Source organism: Oxyura jamaicensis, chromosome 2 (assembly GCF_011077185.1).
Source record: "Oxyura jamaicensis isolate SHBP4307 breed ruddy duck chromosome 2, BPBGC_Ojam_1.0, whole genome shotgun sequence".
In the NCBI taxonomy this organism is placed as follows: domain Eukaryota; kingdom Metazoa; phylum Chordata; class Aves; order Anseriformes; family Anatidae; genus Oxyura; species Oxyura jamaicensis.
The window spans coordinates 117276289-117297480 of record NC_048894.1 but is presented as its reverse complement, the minus strand read 5'-3'; positions in this window follow the sequence as shown (position 1 = coordinate 117297480).

Genomic DNA, 21192 nt, shown 5'->3' with positions numbered 1-21192 from the left:
ATAGAAGTTTGGCCATATTTTTTTGGCCAAAACTGTGGGTGGCTCAGAAGCACTACAGCTAGAAGAGAAAGGATGAGGCCAGGGAAGCCCAGAACAGACATCAGAGGTTCTGAGAAAAGCTTCAGTTTTAAGTCTTGCTTTTATATTTTCCACTGTCATTGGTTTTCATCTCAGTCTCTCAGGTTAAAAAAAAATAAAAATAAAAATAAAATGTCCCTCATCCCTTCTTTCACTCCTCAAGGGACTGAAGATAATGAAAGGAGAATCAGAAAAAAATGTCCTTTTCTGAAAGAGTTTTTGGGAAATGAGAATTCCAATGAGATAACCTCATCTGGTTTGTTTAATGTAGTTTTGGGTCTCAAATCTAATATGCTACATCAAGAACTTCATCTTACTTTGTGAGAATAAAGACATCTTCTTTCTATTGAGTGCTCAGCTCCCTGCCTTTGGGAAGTTATAAACAGATGTTATAAAGACACTGAGCAGAAATTAAAACACCAAGTTAAAATGTTGGCAAAGGGGGAAAATAGTATGTGAAATGAATTAGAGAAGACAAACCCTCCATTCTTCTAATTTGGAAGAAGTCATATAACTTAGTGTTTTTTTCTGGAAGCAAGATATTCTTTGAGACAGCTGTGGCATGGATTCCTTCTTTCTTTTCGGCTCTAGAGGCTTTTTGATGCTCAGTATGCTCTGAATGGTTGGAATTAAAACCAGATTTTCTGTGCCCTCCCTCTATTATTACATCTGTCATCATTCATCACCATAATGCCTACATGCAAAGCTACTAAAGTTAGTAGTAAAGAAAATACAAAATAATGTAACGTAGTCATTGTACTATTTGACCTGAAACATATGGTGTTTTTCTTTTGTTTTAAAACTTGTCAATATGCCTAGACTGTAGGGACCAATTGTGGATGGTGGTTATTTGAAAAAAAAAAAATAAATAAAATAAAATAAAATAAATAAAACAAAGAACTGCAGGCCATAGAAGCTGAGAGGCAATGGTATGCCTTTAAGTAAGCTTTTTTTTTTTTCTTTTTTTTTTTTTTTTTTTCCAAGTTAAACAATTTCACACAGAAATGTTTTTTCTTCCAGCTTTCCTTATCATTAAACCTAAGTAAAGGTGTGGCTTCAAAAATAAGATTTACTTATGTCTTTTCCTATAAACATGTTGTCATCGCATGTTCAAAAAGTTTTCTCTAATTTCTGTAGTGACAGAGAATATTGGGTAGGGACAGGACCAGCAGCTATGGTAATGTCCCATCCTGATCTTTCACTCTGGTTAACTGATCACCTTTCTCAAACAACATCCTTACATCAAACACTTCTGAATGAAAACCACCGTAGGCAAATAATATTGATCCTCTGGCATATTGCAGAGGAATTCACAATGCCACCAGTGATTTAACCTGAATCTGGGTGGATGGAGACAATAAAGCAAAGATCAGTTTTCTCTATTGCTGAAACTATTTTTATTTTATTTTGTATCATAGCACTGTGGAAGGTGTCCAATACTGTGTTTTGAGTGCTACAGAAATGAAAGGCAAATAACTCATTCTCATCTCAAAGAGATTAAACCATAGAGTAAAACAGATCTAGTAAAGTATACATGCAAAGAATGACTTTATGATGACCAGTGAGATGCAAAGTGGCTCCACTGTACACTGTCTAAAGGCATCACTCAAGAAAAGGCAGCAAGACAGCCTTGCAGAGTTCTCCAAGAAACTCTTCCCACAATGCAGAGTTCTCTGATCAGAAAAGTCATTGTTGGAAAAGCAAAACCCCAAACCTCCAAAACCAAATGCCTGTTTTGAACATTAGTTTTAAGAAGAAAATAACCACAGAAAGCCTTGAAAATGAAGACAGGCAAAAATATAGAAAGCAAAAATTTGCTAGCTCACTTTTTGGACAAACAGGAAGGTACCCTTTGTGAAGTCTTGTAAAAGTGATGGTGGAAGAACTGGGATATAAAAAGCATGAATACACTTTCAGTTCATATCATAAAGATTGTATAAATGGCTATAGATATATTCAGCAGGGAAAAAAAAAAAAAAAGAGAGAGACTTGGAGAAAAGATAGATGGAAGATAGATGGATACATCAGGCACAGGAAACCCCCCTCATGTAGAGATCTAAATTATTTCAATCTGGCCAAAGAAGTCAGCATCCTTTGGATCCAACATAATCCTATTAATAATCTATGGGATACCTAACTCACTTGGGTCCAAATGTTTCATTGGTCAACAAGAATGAAGACATTTCTCTCAGATATGTCACAACAACCTAGCACAGGGAGGTTTAGAGTGAGAGACTGTGAGTTGCAACATCTGATTGGTGTGGAAGGCTAAGATGAGTGGCTGTGATTCTGGGGAAGCAAGAATCCAACACAACCACGCTTTTCATCCTATGGCCAGGTGCTACCTGCACTGGAGATGAGTTGGGAAAATACAGAAGTACAAATAAGAGGAATAAGGATAGATAGCACAACTACTACTACACTGGAGTATGGGATTTAACTCCCTACACAATTTGTTACTGGTGTACATTTTATTTATTCTCTCATCCCTTAACTGTTTTAACAGCTGAGCTTAACACCCGTCTTGGACTGTTACCTCCTCATTGCCTCTGTGAATATGCAAGCCTTATCACCTACTCACAGTCAGGTGTTCAAAAAATCAAATGTAAGGTATCATTATTAAAAAGCCACCATGTCAATATTTATGAGGACATAAAAGAGATTAATCCAGTGGCAAAACAGGATGCAAAAATTTTTGCAAAGATGTCATGTAGCTTCACTGTAAGAAAATGATACTAAAATTTTGACAGATTAGTTTATGCCATTTGATAGCATGACATTTACGCTGTGATCCAAGGATTTATGTTGTTTTCAGTAGTTCACATCATACCAGCATCAATTTACGATCCATGTAGGCTTATTTTACCATGTCTGAATGCAATCAGTTTAGCTTTGATGTTCGTTTGTCCTTATAATTCCCATATTTATATGGAAGTGCTGTAATTCTACCCTTTGCTATTGTATTTGATCCATTAACCTACTTGCAGTATCAGAAAATTTCTGTGCAGTGCCCTTTTACTAAAGATGTTTCTGCTAAGGACATTATCAGTTGCTAAAAGCTAAATTGGTATCTTATATTTGAAATGTTCCTTGATGGCCATTCACTCTTACTTACAAAGCACATTTTTTCAATAGTCTTCTGGTCTCTGTTATATATATATTAAGGGATTATAATTTATATAATTATTATTCTTTTCCTAGTTAACATTCTCATTTGGCTATTTGACTACTGCTGAGCAATGAACTGATGTTTTCACTGAAATATTTAGATTACAGATCTCACTCATTGGATCAGCACCCAGTCTGCCACAATTGCCATTTGTCTTCATCCTGTGCCCAGGCAAACACTTGAAAACATCAATACAGGGCAGTTTAGACAAGGAATACTGTTATAGTACTTTGCGGTATCTAATGAGTGTGAAAAGGACAGGACTGTACCAGTGCCTAAAAACCGGAATATGACAATAAACTGTGACAATTGCTTGCAGCTAACTGCATAAGGAGCTCAGCAGGACATATACCAGCTGTACCTACACTGCTGGCAGTGCTCCTTTACGCCTGCTGATTCAGTGCTATGGCATTCCCTCCCTAAATTAGGTAGTCTGGACCTCAGTATTGCTTACTCCAATTCTATTTCGTGGGAATGTAGCACTGATACTCAGTGCTCTTTGGTAACATTCTTGATAACTGGAATGAGACAGTGAAAGAAAGAAAGAAAAAAAAAAAAAAAAAAGCAATGGAAGCTGTATCTCTGATTTTTTTTTTTTTTTTTTTTTTTTTTTTGGGCCTTTGAAAATCAGGAATTGGCTAGGTTTAATTTGAATACTGGTTCAGAGGTGGAGAAAATGGGACATTTCCATGGGAAATTCCATGGGAAATCAAAGTTGCTACCAAAATTGCATGACACTAATGTACACCATGTGTGTAGGGAAATAACACAGGAGGAGAAGCAAGGTGCTAAGAGACACAGGGACTGAGCGTTTAGATTCCTAAGAGCTACAGCACCTGATACAGCACCTGCTGAGCAGTAGAGACAGGAAATTTGTAATGTACAGAAACATTTGTGTAGGGCAGAACTAGAGCCACAGATGGTCCAGCTGACCATGATGGGAACTACTCAGAGGACAGGACAGTCTTTATACTGTGCAGAAAGCAGCATGCCATTCAGTTCTATTCATTCTATTTTCCTATTATCTTTGCCTTTTGGAGATGAAGACTCCCATAAAACTGTAGGTGCTTGTGAGTAATTCTGTCATATCACTTAACCTCTACATGATAGTAGCCTCTTGTGTCAATTCATTCCATCCTGTATTGTGAAGAGACTAATCCATCCAGCAGAAGTGTGTACTTATTGATTATGATTTACTGGGCTCCTCTGGTAATCCTTTTTGCACCTTTCTCATCTTTCCTTATTTAAATAATCAACTGCTATTTGCACAATTAAGATCCCGTGTTCCTATGAATTTAAATATTTGAAGATGAAAGCTCTTTGTCCCTGAAGGCTCATAAACATGCTGATACCTATATCCAGTGGAAATTTCTGCTGTGACAGTTCCTAACAGCAAAGTTTAATTTGATTTGATTGTCTATTTGTTTAACTGGAGTATTTAAAAATTAAAGAAGCAAAAGTCTTGAAGCAGACAAATGTGGGGGTAAAACTTTCACTGCACCTCATAAATCTGTGCTGACTGCCATCTGGGGATCTGTAAGTTACGCACAGTCACCACAACCTTAAAGCTGCAAAAATTACCCGGAAGTTAACCTTCTCTCAGAGCTTCTACATGTCTGATATACAGTGGGAGATAAAGCTATTTCTATCTGGATACAACAGCATGGCTTCACAGTCAAGACTACTTCCAGTCACAGTAAAACAAAAGTTGTTCCCATTCCTATATTTTGTCATTTCCACCTAAACTATCCTTTAGTAGCAAAATTGGCAATATCTGTTTTAATTAGATCTGTTTTAATTAATCTGTTAAAATATCTATTTTAATTAGAAAAAAAATAAGACAGCCTTTTTCAGTCGTATTTATTTATTTGTTTTAATGTTTGCTGTTTGTTTTTCTCAAAATAGCTCTGTTAAGGATTGCTGAATACCTTGTTTGCAAATACTGAGAGGAAATACTTTCAGAAGTGAATAAAAGAACATTCCTAGAGAGAGAATTTTATTTCACTTCAAAGTAAAATCCCCACTGAGCAAAAAAAGTTATGTGAACTGACTCAGTCTTGAGGGTAGTGTATACTTAAGAATATTTTTAAATCAAAGTGTCTTCATCCTTCATTCCATCTGCTACATATATAAACTTTTATCAACCTACTGGCTTATATATGTGTACCTTATATCTGATTGTGTTGTTCTATTTAGTATATTGCTCTCCAACTTTTACCTTTATCTTTTTAATCAACAACATACTGACATAATTATTGTCTCTTGCTTTGTAAGTTGCTTCTAAGGTTTTATTAGATAGTGTTTTTCAACTCTCAGCCAATACTGCTTTGTCTTTATCTCCTTATCTTTCATTGGATACAATAAACTTATGTTATAGTGCTGTCCTCAAAGTGCTTCAAGCAGATTTTTAGTCTTTCCTCATGTTACTGGATGATGCAATTCAATGTGTTATATGAAAAAGCTGTTTAATGTTTTTGTATCTCTAAACTTCTGTGAACTTGATATATTTAGCACCTTGCATGGAAATGATGATTTGTCCTACTTCCAAACAAATTAACTCACAGTGAAAGACAGGGGAAAACATATTTCAGCTTTTCAATACTTATAATAAAGATGGAGAGCAACATTTTGCTTGGGCATACAATGACAGCACAAGGGGGAATGGTTTTAAACTAAAAGAGGGGAAATTTAGATTAGAATTTAGGAGGAAATTCTTCACTCAGAGAACTAGAAAAGTAGGCCCATGTGAACCTAATGAGGTTCAACTAGTCTAAGTGCAAGGTGCTGCACCTGGGCCAGGGCAATCCCAGACATGAGCACAGACTGGGGAGAAGAACGCATTGAGAGCAGCCGTGCAGAGAAGGACTTGTGTCTTCTGGTGGACGAAAAGCTTGACATGAACCAGCAGTGAGTGCTTGCAGCCCAGAAGGCCAACTGCATCCCAGGTTGCATCAACAGAGGAGTGGCCAGCCGAGTGAGGGAGGTGATTGTGCTCCTCTGCTCTGCCCTCGTGAGGCCCCACCTGGAGTGGAGGTCTGGGGGCCCCAGCACAAGAAGGTTGTGGGGCTGTTAGAGCAAGTCCAGAGGAGGGCCATGAATTTGACCAGAGGATTGGAGCACCTCTCCTAGGAAAATGGGCTGAGAGAGCTGGGGATGCTGAGCCTGGAGAACAGAAGGCTCCAGGGTGACCTTATTTCAGTTTTCCAATACTTATAATAAAGATGGAGAGCAATATTTTGCTTGGGCATAAAATGACAGAACAAGGGGGAATGGTTTTAAACTAAAAGAGGGGAAATTTAGATTAGAAGTTAGGAGGAAATTCTTCACTCAGAGGGTAGTGGGACACTGGAACAGGTTGCCAAGAGAAATTGTGGATGCCCCATCCCTGGAGGTGTTCAAGACCAGGTTGGATGAGGCCCTTGGCAATCTGGTCTAGTGGTGTCATCCCTTCCCATAACAGAATGCTTGGAACCAGGTGATCTTTATAGTCCCTTCCAACTCAAACCATTCTATGATTCTTTCCGTTCAATGTAACTGGGATGAAAATGGAGTGCTTCCTACTAAAACATCTGTACCTTCTCTGAAGTGCTTTAGTCAGCTCTCCTAACTATTTTTTACTTGCATTCATAATAGTTATTTGGTAGTATTGAGAATTTTGAAGTATTGAGTTGAACTGATTTTTTTTTTTTCCTTAGAAAAATGCAGAACAACAGCTAAGTCAATTCCATAAAAATAAGCTCTTCAGTATACACTGTCTTAAACAGTTTTAACAGTCCAAAGTTTTGTTTTTCTTTCTTAGCTAGGGTTCCATATAGAAGTCTCTCTTTCTACTATACAGAAGTTATTTATCATCTGAACACCTTTTCTTTTATTGACACAAGAATTAAATTTTAGTATCAATATTTTAAAATGTGCACTGAAAAAAAAAGGAAGAAATTATTCCATATACCTTAACTCTATGGTCCTTCATGGCTTATTTAACTTGTAGTTTTATTAGCATGAAGCAAAACAATGTATTTCAGGCCTGTCTTCTAGTTGATTACACTAGAACTGAACTAGAATGTCCCTGGACTCAAGAGATGCTGGAGACCTCACAGTATGGTGAAGGCTAATGTTCCGTGAAAGAGAAGTAAGCTGTGTTGTCATGTGTTTAAAATATTATTGGAAAGAAGAAGGAGAAATTCCAGACTGGTTTGTGCTTAAAAGGAGAGAATAATGCTTACTACTCCTCAAATTATATTATTTGTCTTTAAATGTGTAGACAGAGATGAAATGCAGATGCCAATGGAAGAGCTACTTTGAATATGACAGGGATGTGGAAAGAAACATATATTCCTGAAACAACAAGTGATCATGGAAAAGACAGAAATTCCAGGAGATGACTCAAACATAAAATCTCAATGGAAGAAATCCTAGAGCACTGGGGGGGGAGGGAGGGGGGCGGGGGAGGTGGGTGGTGGAACCAAGAAATATAGGACAAATCATATTAAGCCAAAAACAGTTTAAAATAATATGAACGAGTGCCAAAAATGTATCAATGAAGAATGCAGATACAAAAGTTAGAGCAAACTTACCTCTTTCTTAATTAAAAAGGAAAATAAACAAGACTAAAAGTTTTTCCAGATAGTCAAGGCAAGATCACATGCGAGCTGTCAGACAACTGCTGTCTCAGGTGTAAACTTGGGAATATGCATCCTATTTTAGTGAGTAAAATAGTCTTCTTGGTTTGCTTTAATTTTAATGTGTACAGAATAAAATAGTGAACTGCGTTATTATTTAATGTTGATAATATATGCGGTGCATGGGGAAGTAAGAGAAGAAAAAGCGTGTGATGTTTTTGGTAGACTTTGTGGTAGACTATGGAGTACATATATATTCCAAGGAATCTGGTGTTATTCCCAGAAAAAAAAATAAAAAATAATAAAAATAAAATAATACAGAAAAAAAAGGAAGAAAAAAAACCCTAGACCTTCACAATATGTATAACTGCTTCAATAAATCTGGCTTACACAATTGTTTAAGTTTATTAAGACTTCAATGTCTGAAAGCTACTTGGAATTATTGCTACAGCTGGATTATAACATTCTCTCACTGGTCCAGTATTCTATCCTTCTTGGAAACCTCATAACTTATGTCTACTTCATCATGATGATTGATGGCTTTAAGCTAGTGAAGACACATGTGCCATAATATTCTTGTCATGTGGATTTTTTATTTTTAAAACAATGTAAGGTCTAATAATAGTTTGCAACATGATATTTGCAAAATATCGCAAGGAAGATGAGATCTAGTCAAAACTTCCAGTAGAAGAAACTCTATGTTCTCTTCATCTATCATTCCTAAATAGAATTCCCATATCTTCTTAACTACAGAAAATCCAACAGTAAAAAAAGAGTTGGATGTAATACTGAGATTTGTCTCTCTCTCTCCATGATTTAGGTCTCTCACTGATAAAAGTGAGATTAATTTATTTTTATCTACTGGCATCTATTCATAGGAAAGAAGGGACCTGAAGTATGGGGAGAAAAAGGGATAAGACTTGACAAGGCACAAATGAATCAGAAACATCATAGCTTTTACCCATTGTATTCCAACCCCTCCAAATATCCTGGAAAATATATGGTGCACTGTGCTTCTGTGCTTGTAGCCTTTGCTAAAAAACATATGTTCTTTACCTTCTCACCATCTCCCGGTGCAAACTCAGGTATTTCAACAAGGAGAGAAGTACAATATGTTTTGTACCTGAAGGGAGGGTGCAAAGAAAACAGAGCCAGGATCTTTACAGTGGTGCCCAGTGACAGGATAAAAGGCAAGTGGAACACAAGAAGATCCATACTGTGCAGGTGACAGAGATCTTCAAGAGCTGCCTGCACACAATCCTGGGCAATCTGCTCTGGGTGGTCCTGCTAGAGCAGGGGGTTGGACCAAATAGCCTCCAGAGGCTTTTCCCAACTCTGAGATTCTGTGATTCTGTAATAAATTGCCAGTCTGGACAAACAGATCAGAAGTTGTGGGAGAGCATGTTTGTCCACCTCACTGTGTCAGTCTGTAAGACCCTGGCAAGGACTATATTAGGGGCACAACATGAAGAACTTTCACTATTTTTTTTTTCCCCAATTCTAAACACACTTATCTATATAAGTTGCATGTGATTGATAGATTGGGAGAATTCAATCACCTGTTCTTGAAAGTGGCATTTTGGTGTCTTTTTCTCATTTTAACAAATTCTGTCAGTGCAATGATCACTTTTTTTTTTTTTTTTTTTTTTTTTTTTTTTTCTTCTATATATTCTGTGTTTTCTATGTGTACCTTCCTAAGGCACATTTAAACAAGTTACAAACAGCTAACAAGCTGATTCTAAAGGAATTGGCAGCAATGGCTTGTTACTAATTGGGGGTATAGTTGACAAGGGTCTATACAGAAATTAATGTTTTTAAAGCCTATTAAATACTTTTGATTTATATTTTGAAGTATGAAGTTCTTGATGGTAAAGGTCTTGTTAAGTAATCACTGAAATCTGGTCATTATATGGATTATCAGACAACCATACTGATTTATTACACAGACTTGTTTTAATACTGCTTTAATATTAGCAAAAGCAGAGCTACACATCTAGGAGTATAGAATAGAGACAATATATACAGAATGAAGGATTGTATCCCCAAATATCTGAGAAAAGTTCAAGGTTCTTATTAGATGTGCTTAAAAGCATTTTACTGATAGGCGAAAGTGGTGCTGCTTTTGTAACATGTTGCATTGCAACATGTAACTGTGCCTTCTCTGCACTGCTCTATAGCTGCATCTTAACTATGTCTTATCTATACAGCTCCATGTTAAGTATGTTTTTTGCATAAGTGAAGAAAGTGCAGGGAAAGAATACCAATGTCTGGAAGTTGGAAAATATATGCTAGAATGAGATGATTAAAAGGCTCAGCCTGCCTAGTTGATTTTTAAAGGCTACAGAGTAATGGATAGATTTCCATGTTTAATTACTTTCCCAAGAGAAAGACACAAAGGGACTTCATAAATTTGTAGGGAGAGGTACAATACAGACCAAAAGCTGGAAGCTGGTTTTATGTATATTCTATATTAATGATACTTTATTCTATATTAATGATACTTTATGTATATTCTAAATCACTAATAATCTCTTCATAAAGTTAATTGTATCAAAAGTGCAGATGGAGTCTCTGGAAACATCAAGAAAGAATTAAGGATTGAGGTTTTTTTAAAAAAAATATACTACATTAATTCATAAATTATTAGGCTATACATATAAAGATGTGCTGGCCTCCAATATATATATATGTATATATAAAAGGATAATTTATCAATCCTTTCTGTCCTTAAATACTATGCTTTTCTCTCTATCTGTTTCTTTCTAAATAGGACTTTAGGAGGAGACTGGCAACAGCTATACTCTATAATTAGGTACAGTCTTGTAAAACATGATAGACTGATTTTCTTTTCAGCAAGAAAATTCAGTTATATATATACTGTACTTGTACTATACAAATAACCTTGATGTATGTGAAATTTCAGGCACAAAGGCATTTCTGTCTGAAGGAACTGCATTATACCAGGTTAAAGAATAAAAACTGTTTTGATTGACACTTTTCCTCTCCTACTCCCTAAGTTTTACATTTCCTAAAAATTAATGGTCTTTCTTGACAACTTTGTTCTAGGCACAGAATAGACATGAACAAGCCAAATACCTCTCTTATATGACTGAGTTAATAAGTAATGACACAATATATAATTTTGATTTTCCCTCTTAGTGGTTGACTATGTGATAGGAGATCAAATAGAGGGAAAAACTGTTCTATGCAACTTCAGTTTTTCTGAAGTTGAAATAACGCAGTGACTTTTATTTAGTTTAAAAATATTTAAAACACTTCCATGCTTTCCCATCATTATTTAATGATATATTTGATGTGCATTTTGTGGCTGACTATAAGCAGCTATGTGATGCCTGTACGATTGCAAAGGAAAAAGAAAAGGAAAAGGAAATGTCTCTCAAGGGTAATTCAAACTACCAAACATCCAGGAATTCTTGTTGTACTACGATATATAATTATATGAGGATGGAAACCAGGCTATGATTAAAAACTGTCAGCACAACAGAATCATAAAATCATTAATGTTGGAAAAGACCTCCAAGATCATCTGGTCCAACCATCCCCTACCACCAATGTCACCCACTAAATCATATCCCTAAGCACCATGTCCTATCTTGCCTTGAACACCCCCAGGGACGGTGATTCCACCACCTCCCTGGGCAGCCCATTCTAATGCCTGACTGCTCTTTCTGAGAAGAAATGTCTCCTAATTTCCTACCTAAACCTCCCCTGTTGCAACTTTAGCCCATTCCCTCTTCTCCTATCACTAGTTACCTGTTGTACAGGGTCTGGCTGGGATGTTAACTTTCCCTGCAGCAGCCCATACAGTGCCGTGCTCTGCACTTGTAGCTAGAACAGCAGTGGTATCACACCAGTTTTGTGTCTGCTGCTGAGCAGTGCTGGCACAGCATCAGGACTCTCTCTAATCCTCCTAGGGGGTGGGCAAAAAAGTGAGAAAGAAACATCACCAGGGCAGCTGACCTAAACCAACCAAAAGGATATTCCATACCATACGGTGTCACACTATAGTGGGTTTACATGGCAAGGTTTTGGTAGCAGGGGCCCATAGGGGTGGCTTCTGTGAGAAGGATCTAGAAGCTGTCCCATGTTAGGTAAGGGCCCCACTGCTGACCAGAACTGAGCCAATAAGTGATGTTGTTTTGTGCCTCTGTGAGAGCATATTTAAGAACGGGAAAAAAAATGCTGCACCACACAGCAGCTGGGAGAGTGAGAGGAGTGAGGAACAGCCTTGCAGGTGCCAAGGTCAGTGAAGAAGGAGGGGGAGAGGTGCTCCAAGTGCCGGAGCAGAAGTCCCCTGCAGCCTGTGGTGAGGACCATGGTGAAGCAGGATGTCCCCCTGCAGCCCATGGAGTACCACGGTGGAGCAGGGTTCCATGCTGCAGCCCGTGGAGGAGACCACGGTGGAGCAGGTGGGCCTGCACTGACAGAGTCTATGGCCTGTGGAAGACCCCTCCCAGAGCAGATTCCGGGCTGGACCTGTAGCCCATGGAGAGGAGACCACGGAGGAGCAGGTGACCTGTCAGGAGCTGCTGCCCGTGGGGGACCCAGGTTGGAGCAGTTTGCTCCCAAGGGATGGACCCCGTGGTATGGACCCATATCTGGAACAGTTCTTGAAGAGCTGCTGCCTGTGGAAAGCCCACGCCAGATCAGTTCAGCAAGGACTGCATCCCATGGGAGGGACCCCACAGCACAGGGGACAAGAGTGACCGAGAAGGAGCAGCAGAGAAGAAGAGCTATAGACTGACCATAACCCCCATTCCCTCGTTCCCCTGCGCCACGTGGGGGAGGAGGTGGAAGAAGGTGGATGGGGGGAAAGTGCTTTTGGTTTCTTTCCTTTGTTTCTCACTTCTCTAGCTTGTTAGTAATAGGCAATAAATCTTACTATCTCCCTATGCTGAGTCTGTTTTGCCTGTCACAATAATTTCTGAGTGATCTCCCTGTCCTTATCTCAACCCTTGAGCCCTTTTCATCATATTTTCTCCCCACTCCTCTTTGAGGAAGGAGAGTGAGAGGGTGGTTGTGGTGGAGCTCTGCTGCGCACCCGAGTAAAACCACCACACACACTCAGCAATAAAAGGTGGTAAAAGGAAGAAGAGGGGAGGGGTGGCTCTCATTGCAAAAACATTTGTCCTCCTGAACACCGGCTACGTGAGATGAGGCTCTGCTTCAAGGACGTGGTCAAGCATCACTCATTTGTGGGAAGTAGAGAGTAATTTCTTTCCTCTGTGCTTCCACATAGCCTTTACTTTTTTTTTTTTTTTTCTCTTTCTCCCTCCCTTTTCCCCCTTCCCTTTTTCCTCTAGTTAAATTGTTTAATTAATAATAATCTTTCCTTAATAATTATTTTTTTCTCTTTAATTAAATTATCATTATCTTAACCCGTGAGTTGCTCTTTCCTTTACTTCTTCCCCTCCTCATCTAAGGAGAGGGAGTGAGAAAGCAGTTGTGGTGTTCAGCTGCCTAGCACGGTAAAACCACCACACCTGTGAGAAGAAGCCGACCCCCAGCTCCCCACATCTTCCCTTCAGGTAGCTGTAGAGAACAATAAGTTCTCCCCAGAGTCCTCCTCTTCTCCAGTCTGAACAACCTCAGTTCCCTCAGCCACTCCTCATAGGATTTGTGTTCCAGGCCCTTCACCAGCTTCATAGGCATTCTCTGAACACATTCCAGGACCTCAATGTCTTTCTTTTACTGAGGGTTCCAAAACTGAACACAGCAGTTGAGGTATGGCCTCACCAGAGCAGAGTACAGGGGGACGATCTCCTTCCTGGTCCTGCTACATACCCTATTCCTGATACAAGCCAGGACGCCATTGGCCTTCTTGGCCACCTGGGCACACTGCCAGCTTGTACAAAATAGGAAAGGTCTTCTGGTATTTTAGATTATTTTTTTAAAAAATAAAAATATTATTTTTATTTTCTCTATTTGCCTTCCCCTAATATTACAAACCTAAAAAAGAAATATATAACAGTCTTTCACCTAACTGGTCACTACAAGAAAGGATTGCTGACATTAAACTATAGCAAATGAATAGTGATGTGGTATTTTATGTGCTGAATTTAAGTATTTCACCATCACATAGGCAAATGTTTCTGATGTCTCATACAAAAATAGAGAAATAAGAGAGTCCTGCTAGGACTGTTTACTTTGGCTGTAATGGCATAGGTTATGCATCTTCTTCCATGCTGAATTTCTACATAAAGGTCTGCTAATGTCTAGAACAGTTCCCACAGTCTTGGCTTGTGATGAAAGTGACCTTCTCTCTGTGTCCTGCATGGCCTATTTCCCATTTGGCCAGATCTCAGTCAGTGAATGCCAGATATCTGCTCCATATATCCTTTGTATATCTGAGTCATGACAAGGATCAGCTGATATAAGACATGAGGAAAGACATGAAGAAAGGCCATCCATGTTCAGAAGAGCCTTGTGACTGCAGGGGGCAATTTTGCACTAATTCACATACACAGTGGTGTATGTCTTCAAAGAATGTGAAGTTACAATTATTTGCAGAAGATCACATTAGCATTACGTTTATACCATCTGGCATTCTGCAGCACTTATCGACCACGTTTGATGTGACAGACTTATTCTGCAATAATAATACATTTATCTTTACCATTTGATCTTAATAGTAATTATATAGATAATCATTTAGGAAAACATATTCTGTAGCATGGATGTGACTTGAAAATGAGTTACTCCAGTTACACAGATACCTTCAGTGCTCTGGGTCATCAGTGTAGTTTGCTAAGCTTTATGAAGCTTATTGACATCTCATAAAACTGCAAGAGGTAGATGGACTGAACAAAATAGTGTAGTGTGGATTTCAACATAACATTAAACAATCCTGTGTTTAATATATGAGCAATTACATACACCTCTTTTAGTAATTCATACAGAACTTGTGCTTTTCTGTTACACTTGTGTCTTTTTTTTTTGTTCGGTCAACTATCTGAACACACTATGCAGTGGTACTTTCATGAAATGATCACCATTGCCTTTTGCTAACAACAGTTCATATCATTGCAAATTGTTCACTCAGAACAGACCAATGAAATGCTAGTGACCTGCCAGAAACAATATAGAGTACATAAATTGCAGTCCTGTGTTTGCTTAGCCATATCCTGCCATATTTTTAAAGGAAGGATTTTCTCATTCTGGTGTAACCAGAGCAATGTTAAATGTTGTACCTGTTATTGCCAAATAAAATTCCCTCATCAGGCACCACTTGTCCATCAAAGTAGTATGGATTTATCTGAACTACTTTCCTGTTGTATCTTAGCTGAGATGGAAAGATTAGAGTCTATTTTAAAAATGACAGGAAATGGAAAACTAGTACAGCAGACAAATCAACATTGAGACTTTGTCACCAGATTTCTTTAACTATGTGTAGGACAGCTGAGTCCTAAATCTTTGTAGGATAATTTCTGTCCTATACCAAAAAGATACCAGAATAGTGTCCAAATATCTTACCTGTTAGTGTACCTAGAAATTACTGCCAGTGTAGTCCACACAGTGGTTGCTCAAAAGGAACAGATTTTCTAAAAACAAACAAACAAACAAACAAACAAACATTTGTATTATTGTGAAAAACAAATGGTAGCATTTATTTATTGTGTTTCTGTTACTCTATATCCTTTGTTTTATCTATTTGATAGTTCTCTCTATGCAGACAATCTTTGAAATCAGAGCTTCAGTTACAAGTTATTTTTTTCTACACTCAGGTCTAAGAAATGGAAAGCTTATGCAGTTTGACTGCTTGAACTTATTCTTTTAAGAGTTACTTGTTGAATAATTCATGATGATTTGTAAGACAGTAAAATTACTGTTTTTGAAGCCCCTAGAGGATTTAGGTTAAACTTACAGTAGTGTCACTTGTCTATCTTGAGAAAGCTGTAAATTCTGGCTGCTTTCTTACTTATGTCATCAGCTGCTTTGCTCAAATTCAGCTAGGAAGGCTGGAAAAATTACTTGGGCACTGCCTCTTTTGTTTATACATCTACTCCCAAAGCAATGCTGCAAATTGTATACCCCAAGATATTCATAAATATTCTCTAGTAGAAGCATTGCTGGATAGTGTTGAGTTTACTCTTGAGATATGGTCATGTGTTTAGCTCTGAATGTATCCAATCAAATTAAGAATAAAGTTGTCTAATTTCTCTACACAGTAAAAGGAGAGAGAGAGATGGAGGCATTCTCTGACCCCACATAAAACTAAAATCTACAATCTAACTGAAAAAGCTTTTCTACATTAGTATGTAAAGTGTCTATAGTGAAAGCACTGTTCTCCCAAACTGATGAAATTAGATAGAGAAATCCAGGTGGTAGGTTAAAAAAGATGAGAAATTGCTGGTATCATGAGGAAGATAAGAAAGGAGGAGAGAGAATGTAGGCTGCTGTGAAAGGGCTTCTCCTAAGTGAAGGGAGTAGGGGACAATATCAGATGTTGCAAAATAGGGATTAGTGGAGCAAATTGTTTCCATTGGCAAGCAGAATGTTATGTTAATGTTTCCATGTGATGCAGGGAATGTATTTGTAAGACACAGACAAATTTTTTTTATTTTTTTTTTCCCATGAATGGAAGAGCAGTTTTCAACAGGTGAGGAAGGGAATAATGTGTTCAAAGACCACATTGCTAGTGTGATCGGGGCAAGGAGAAACTGTTTGGGACAGAACTGAGGTTAGGTGACAGTACAAGGAAAGAGGACAATGGCCAGGGACTTTGCTGAACTCACCTGCAAGTCCAGACTGTAAGACAGAAAACAGTCTTGCAATCAATTGTAAAGAGGTGTTTTTGATGTGTATTTTTGGGTGAACAATTCAGAAAAGGAATCACTAGCTGTTCCCAGGCAAAACTTTTTACTGGTAAGTGAAAAATTCATTGTTGACACATAACAATATTGTCAAAATAGAACATTTTGCTACATTATTATTAGCACTAACAGAATCAATGTGTGCTAGGTCAGTTGGTAAAATAGAAATAAATTATAGTGCATGACTGCTGTGGCTAAGTGGGTAAGTGAAGCACACAGAATTTGATGTATCCAGCATCCAAGGAAAGCTACATGGTGTTTCTGGGACTACATGGTGCTACACCTTTAAGTGAGTTTAGTTCCAAATCTCCAAGTCTGGGTAAATCTGCCCAAGCTAGAAGGTTAATCTTCCCTTAAAGATAGAGTAGATTTAAAATAAAATGTGTTTTTTGTTTTGTTCTATTTTGTTTCGTTTTTCCCTAACTTTAGCAGCAGAAGAGATTAATGCGGATTCTTGTGTATGTCCAAAATTTAGTATTGATTTATGTCATGGTACTCATAAGTTTCCATCTATTTATTCATGCATTTTTTAACAGTATTGTTTGTTTGTTTCTTTTAAATAAAATTATTTTTTTTTAATATTTATTTATTTATTTTGCTTTCTCTACTAAACAATCTGCTATTTCCCAAAGGCAAGCACTTTTTTTTTTTTTTTTTTTTGTAGGCCACTGCAAGATAACCTTGGACAAGTTTGGTCTTGGTCTTTCTTAAGTCACAGTGATCTGCTGTAGTCGGTTTGCATAACTGTTTCTGGACTCTTCTGACCAGCAGAACATCACTACATTACTATAACCTTTTCCGATCTGCATGCCAGCAGCATAACCAGGTTATGCTCTCATAACAGAGAGGTTTAAATCAGGCCCCTGGATTTGATTACATGCTGTTGAGGCTAAAGGAAAGTGACTAGGTCGCTGCCTAGGTCCTGGCTAGAGGTAAAGCCAGCTGAACAGGATGCAGGAAACCACTGACCATTAGAGGTAGGGTGACAAGCCAAGGAAACTGCTGTCAGCACCATGAAGAAGGGCTGGGTTTCACAGGTAGTGAGGGGCCAGCTGAACCTATGGAGCATGGAATGGAAAGGCTTATGACCTTCTGGCAATAGCAGCTAGCAAGGCCCCAGCATCCAGGGCCCCAGCTCCAGGAACTGGGCTCCTCCCTGGGGACAGGATGAGGCCAACCCAGGATGTAGGCCCATGCATCAGTATGAATCCCAGATCAGCAGAACCATGGTCAATTTCAGACCTGGCTTTGGGACACTGGGAGCTGTGGCTGCTGGGGGCCGAAGGCAGAGTCTCAACCAAAATCTCACAGGGCCTGGGGATTGTCCCCCACAGTGCCCAGGCACAGAGCGCTACTGTGCCAAGAGGCAAAATCCTCCTAAATGCTACACTTTGTATGCTGCTTACACAGAAATGCAGTTAATGATTGTGTGGACAGTCTAACATTCTTGCTCAAGTTGCTTATTCATTCCTAATTTTATGAATCGAGTTTAATAGAGAAGGCACAACTAAATCTACTTGCAGCACATTTACACATCCTTTTACTGGGGCATTTGAGTGCTTACCAGTTTTTAATTTATTCATCCTCACAATTAAATTTTGGAGGTAGGAAATATATGTTAACCGTATTATACCTCCAAAAAAAAAAAAAAAAAAAAAGACATGGAGAGATAATGAGGACTTAGGTGCCTATACTTGATCCTTAGATACTTATCGACATGTTTTAGCTGCTGCCAACCCTGGAAATAACTATTTTTCTGAGGTATATAAAATATCACCTTATAATATTTTCATAGCCACCAAGATCCCATAATATCTGTTTCATGAAATAAACCATGTGGTTTAGTTATTTATTTATGAGTCATCTAAGCCTAGAAAAGGCCAAAATCCTAATATAATACATGTAGCAATTAATGATACTACTGCTCCCTTCTGAGGTATTCCCATACCTCAAATGTTAATCTGATGTGGAAACAGATCTGAATCTACTTCTTCCATCTTCATAGACACACATTTTTGTCTCTAAGCTCTGCAATAACTTGTGTATGAAGTTATCGTTAATGGAAGGATTCTAACTATTGGTTATTCTTGTGATTTCCTTTCTGTATACCAAAGAACTATTTTAGTTTACTATGTACTGAATTAACTTCAGAAAGAGATAGAATACTTCCCTAAAGTGAGGGATCCCTGTGAGCATACTACAGATTCAAATCTAGTAAGAAAAAGTGAAACTTGAATATAGATATTTGAAGGGGTGTGTGTGTATAAAATATTTCATCTACTAGAGTTTATTAAAATTACTTCCTTTTCTTACTGCAATGTCTCTTGTAAAGGGAAGGCAGAATCTGACTCCAGCAAAAGGCTTGTGTTTTTGAGTCACAGTTTCAGGGTGGTGCCTAAGTCTCCTTTCTCAGTTATGCTAAGAGAGTGTATGTGTGTATATGTTTGGGTGTTTTTGTTTGTTTGTTTGCTTGCTTGCTTTTATTTGTTTGTTTCATGAAATCCAGCTCAGCAGTCCTTAGCTTTACCACTGTTTGATAGGAAGATGATGGGGACCTTTCTTAATTATTAACATGTAGTTCAAATGTTGTTTTAGAACACAGATTCTTTCCATTTACTGTATAGGATTTGAGAGTAGACTAGCTTATTAAATTATCTGCCTAAATTTGTGAAGTAAATCACTTGTGCATCTAAATGACTTGAGAGGCATCAGGAAATTTGCTATAGAGAGCAATGACTCATAGAAGTTGAATTTTTACCCAGATAATATTAAAAATGTTTATAAACTTCTACTTTAAATATTATTTTTAAAATATGTATTTTAGATAGTTCAGGGATAAAAATAGCATATTTATTTAAACTATGCATTTATGACTTTCTGTGATGAATTCCAGTGGGTCAATAAGATGGCAAAACATGATGCTTCACAGGAAATAGAGACTGAACTCTGCTCAAATAGAGATATGAAACACTTGAACTCTAACACCCAAGATGAAGACTATTTGAAGCTTCCATTTTCAGCAGAACTGGATGCTGCTGTATGTATGGGTGGAGCCATGTAATTTTTCTTCTCACATAACTGAACCATCCATGTCACATGGTAAGGGAAGAGAGAGAAAAGGGAGGGAAGGCATCATGCAAGTAGTTGTTCTTGGTAAACACTGCCCCTGACAAAATCTCTCTGCTTCAGGGTTTTGCCCTGTTCTGTTTAAGCCACATGCTACTGTTTGTTTCATGAAGAAAACCTATTTTAATTTTGACTTTTGTCTTCTCTTTTCCTTGGGTGTAATTTCTATCTCTAGCCTGAACTACAAATCCCTCATTCCTACCTAAAAAACAACAACAGCAACAACAACAACAGTTGGTTTTCCACTCTAGGTACTTGACCTTTATTTGAGCTTTGTTCCTGCCAGGTCAGGGAAACCCAGATCAGCCAAGCCCTAATTAGCTATTGAGAACAGAAGCCTTATTGAAAAAGCATTTAGCTCTGTGAAAAAGCAGTTATGATATACTGAAGGTCTCTGAATCTCTAATGAGAGTAAACAAATATGACTGGTGCTTTTTTGTTTGCTTGTTTGTTTTTTTCCCTCTCCTTAAATTGAGTAGCCACATATTTTGAGATGCTTTCTCTTCAGGAAACATTCCAGGCGAATTATCTATTTATTGGAGGCAGGAAAGCACAGAGAGAGAGAGTGCCATTGGCAGCATGCCTTCTGCTTGAAGGGACTGTATGACAGCTTGGCCTGGCACAAATCTCAGAAAAAAAGGAAATGGTCAGACTTACATATTTTTGTACACAAACACTAGTATTGATAATGCGCTTTGTCAGTAGATAGATAACTTTTGCTTATAAAATATGTTAATAAGATGCAAATAGGATGACATAAATATTTTAAAATATAATAAAAATATGTTTTTAATTTTCTCCTAGGGAAAATAGCATACTTTTAAAAAGATATTTAAAACGCATAAAATATCATTCAAAACAAATACAATAAACCTGGGCAAACAGTTACACAGTGAAGGTAATTGTCTATCATTCATTTTCCAACTCTTCTATGGACATTTATTGGTGAGTAAACCTATGTGTGTTTTTCTACATTTGCTGTCTTTACTATAGAGTCACCTGTTAATAAACAGGACTCTAAATAGGATCTTCTGAACAAGCCTTTTGTATGTAACTAATGTGTGATTTTGCTTATGGAAATTTCTAAAACAAATTCTAAATATTATGTAGAAAAATACAGTAGAAAAATACAATGTCAGCAGCTTTGGTAGTGGTCTTTGCATAATATGCTATATTGGTCACCAAAAGCAAGCTTAGGAACTGGGAAATGGCAACCTTGGTGAAATGAGTATTACTGAAAATGTAGAGAGAAATGCACTGACTTTATTCTTCCTTTTCTGTTTTAAGGTAGCTTTTATTTTGCACATACTTATACGGAGATGATAAGCAAGAGCATATGCTGAAAGAGACATACTTGTTTCACTGT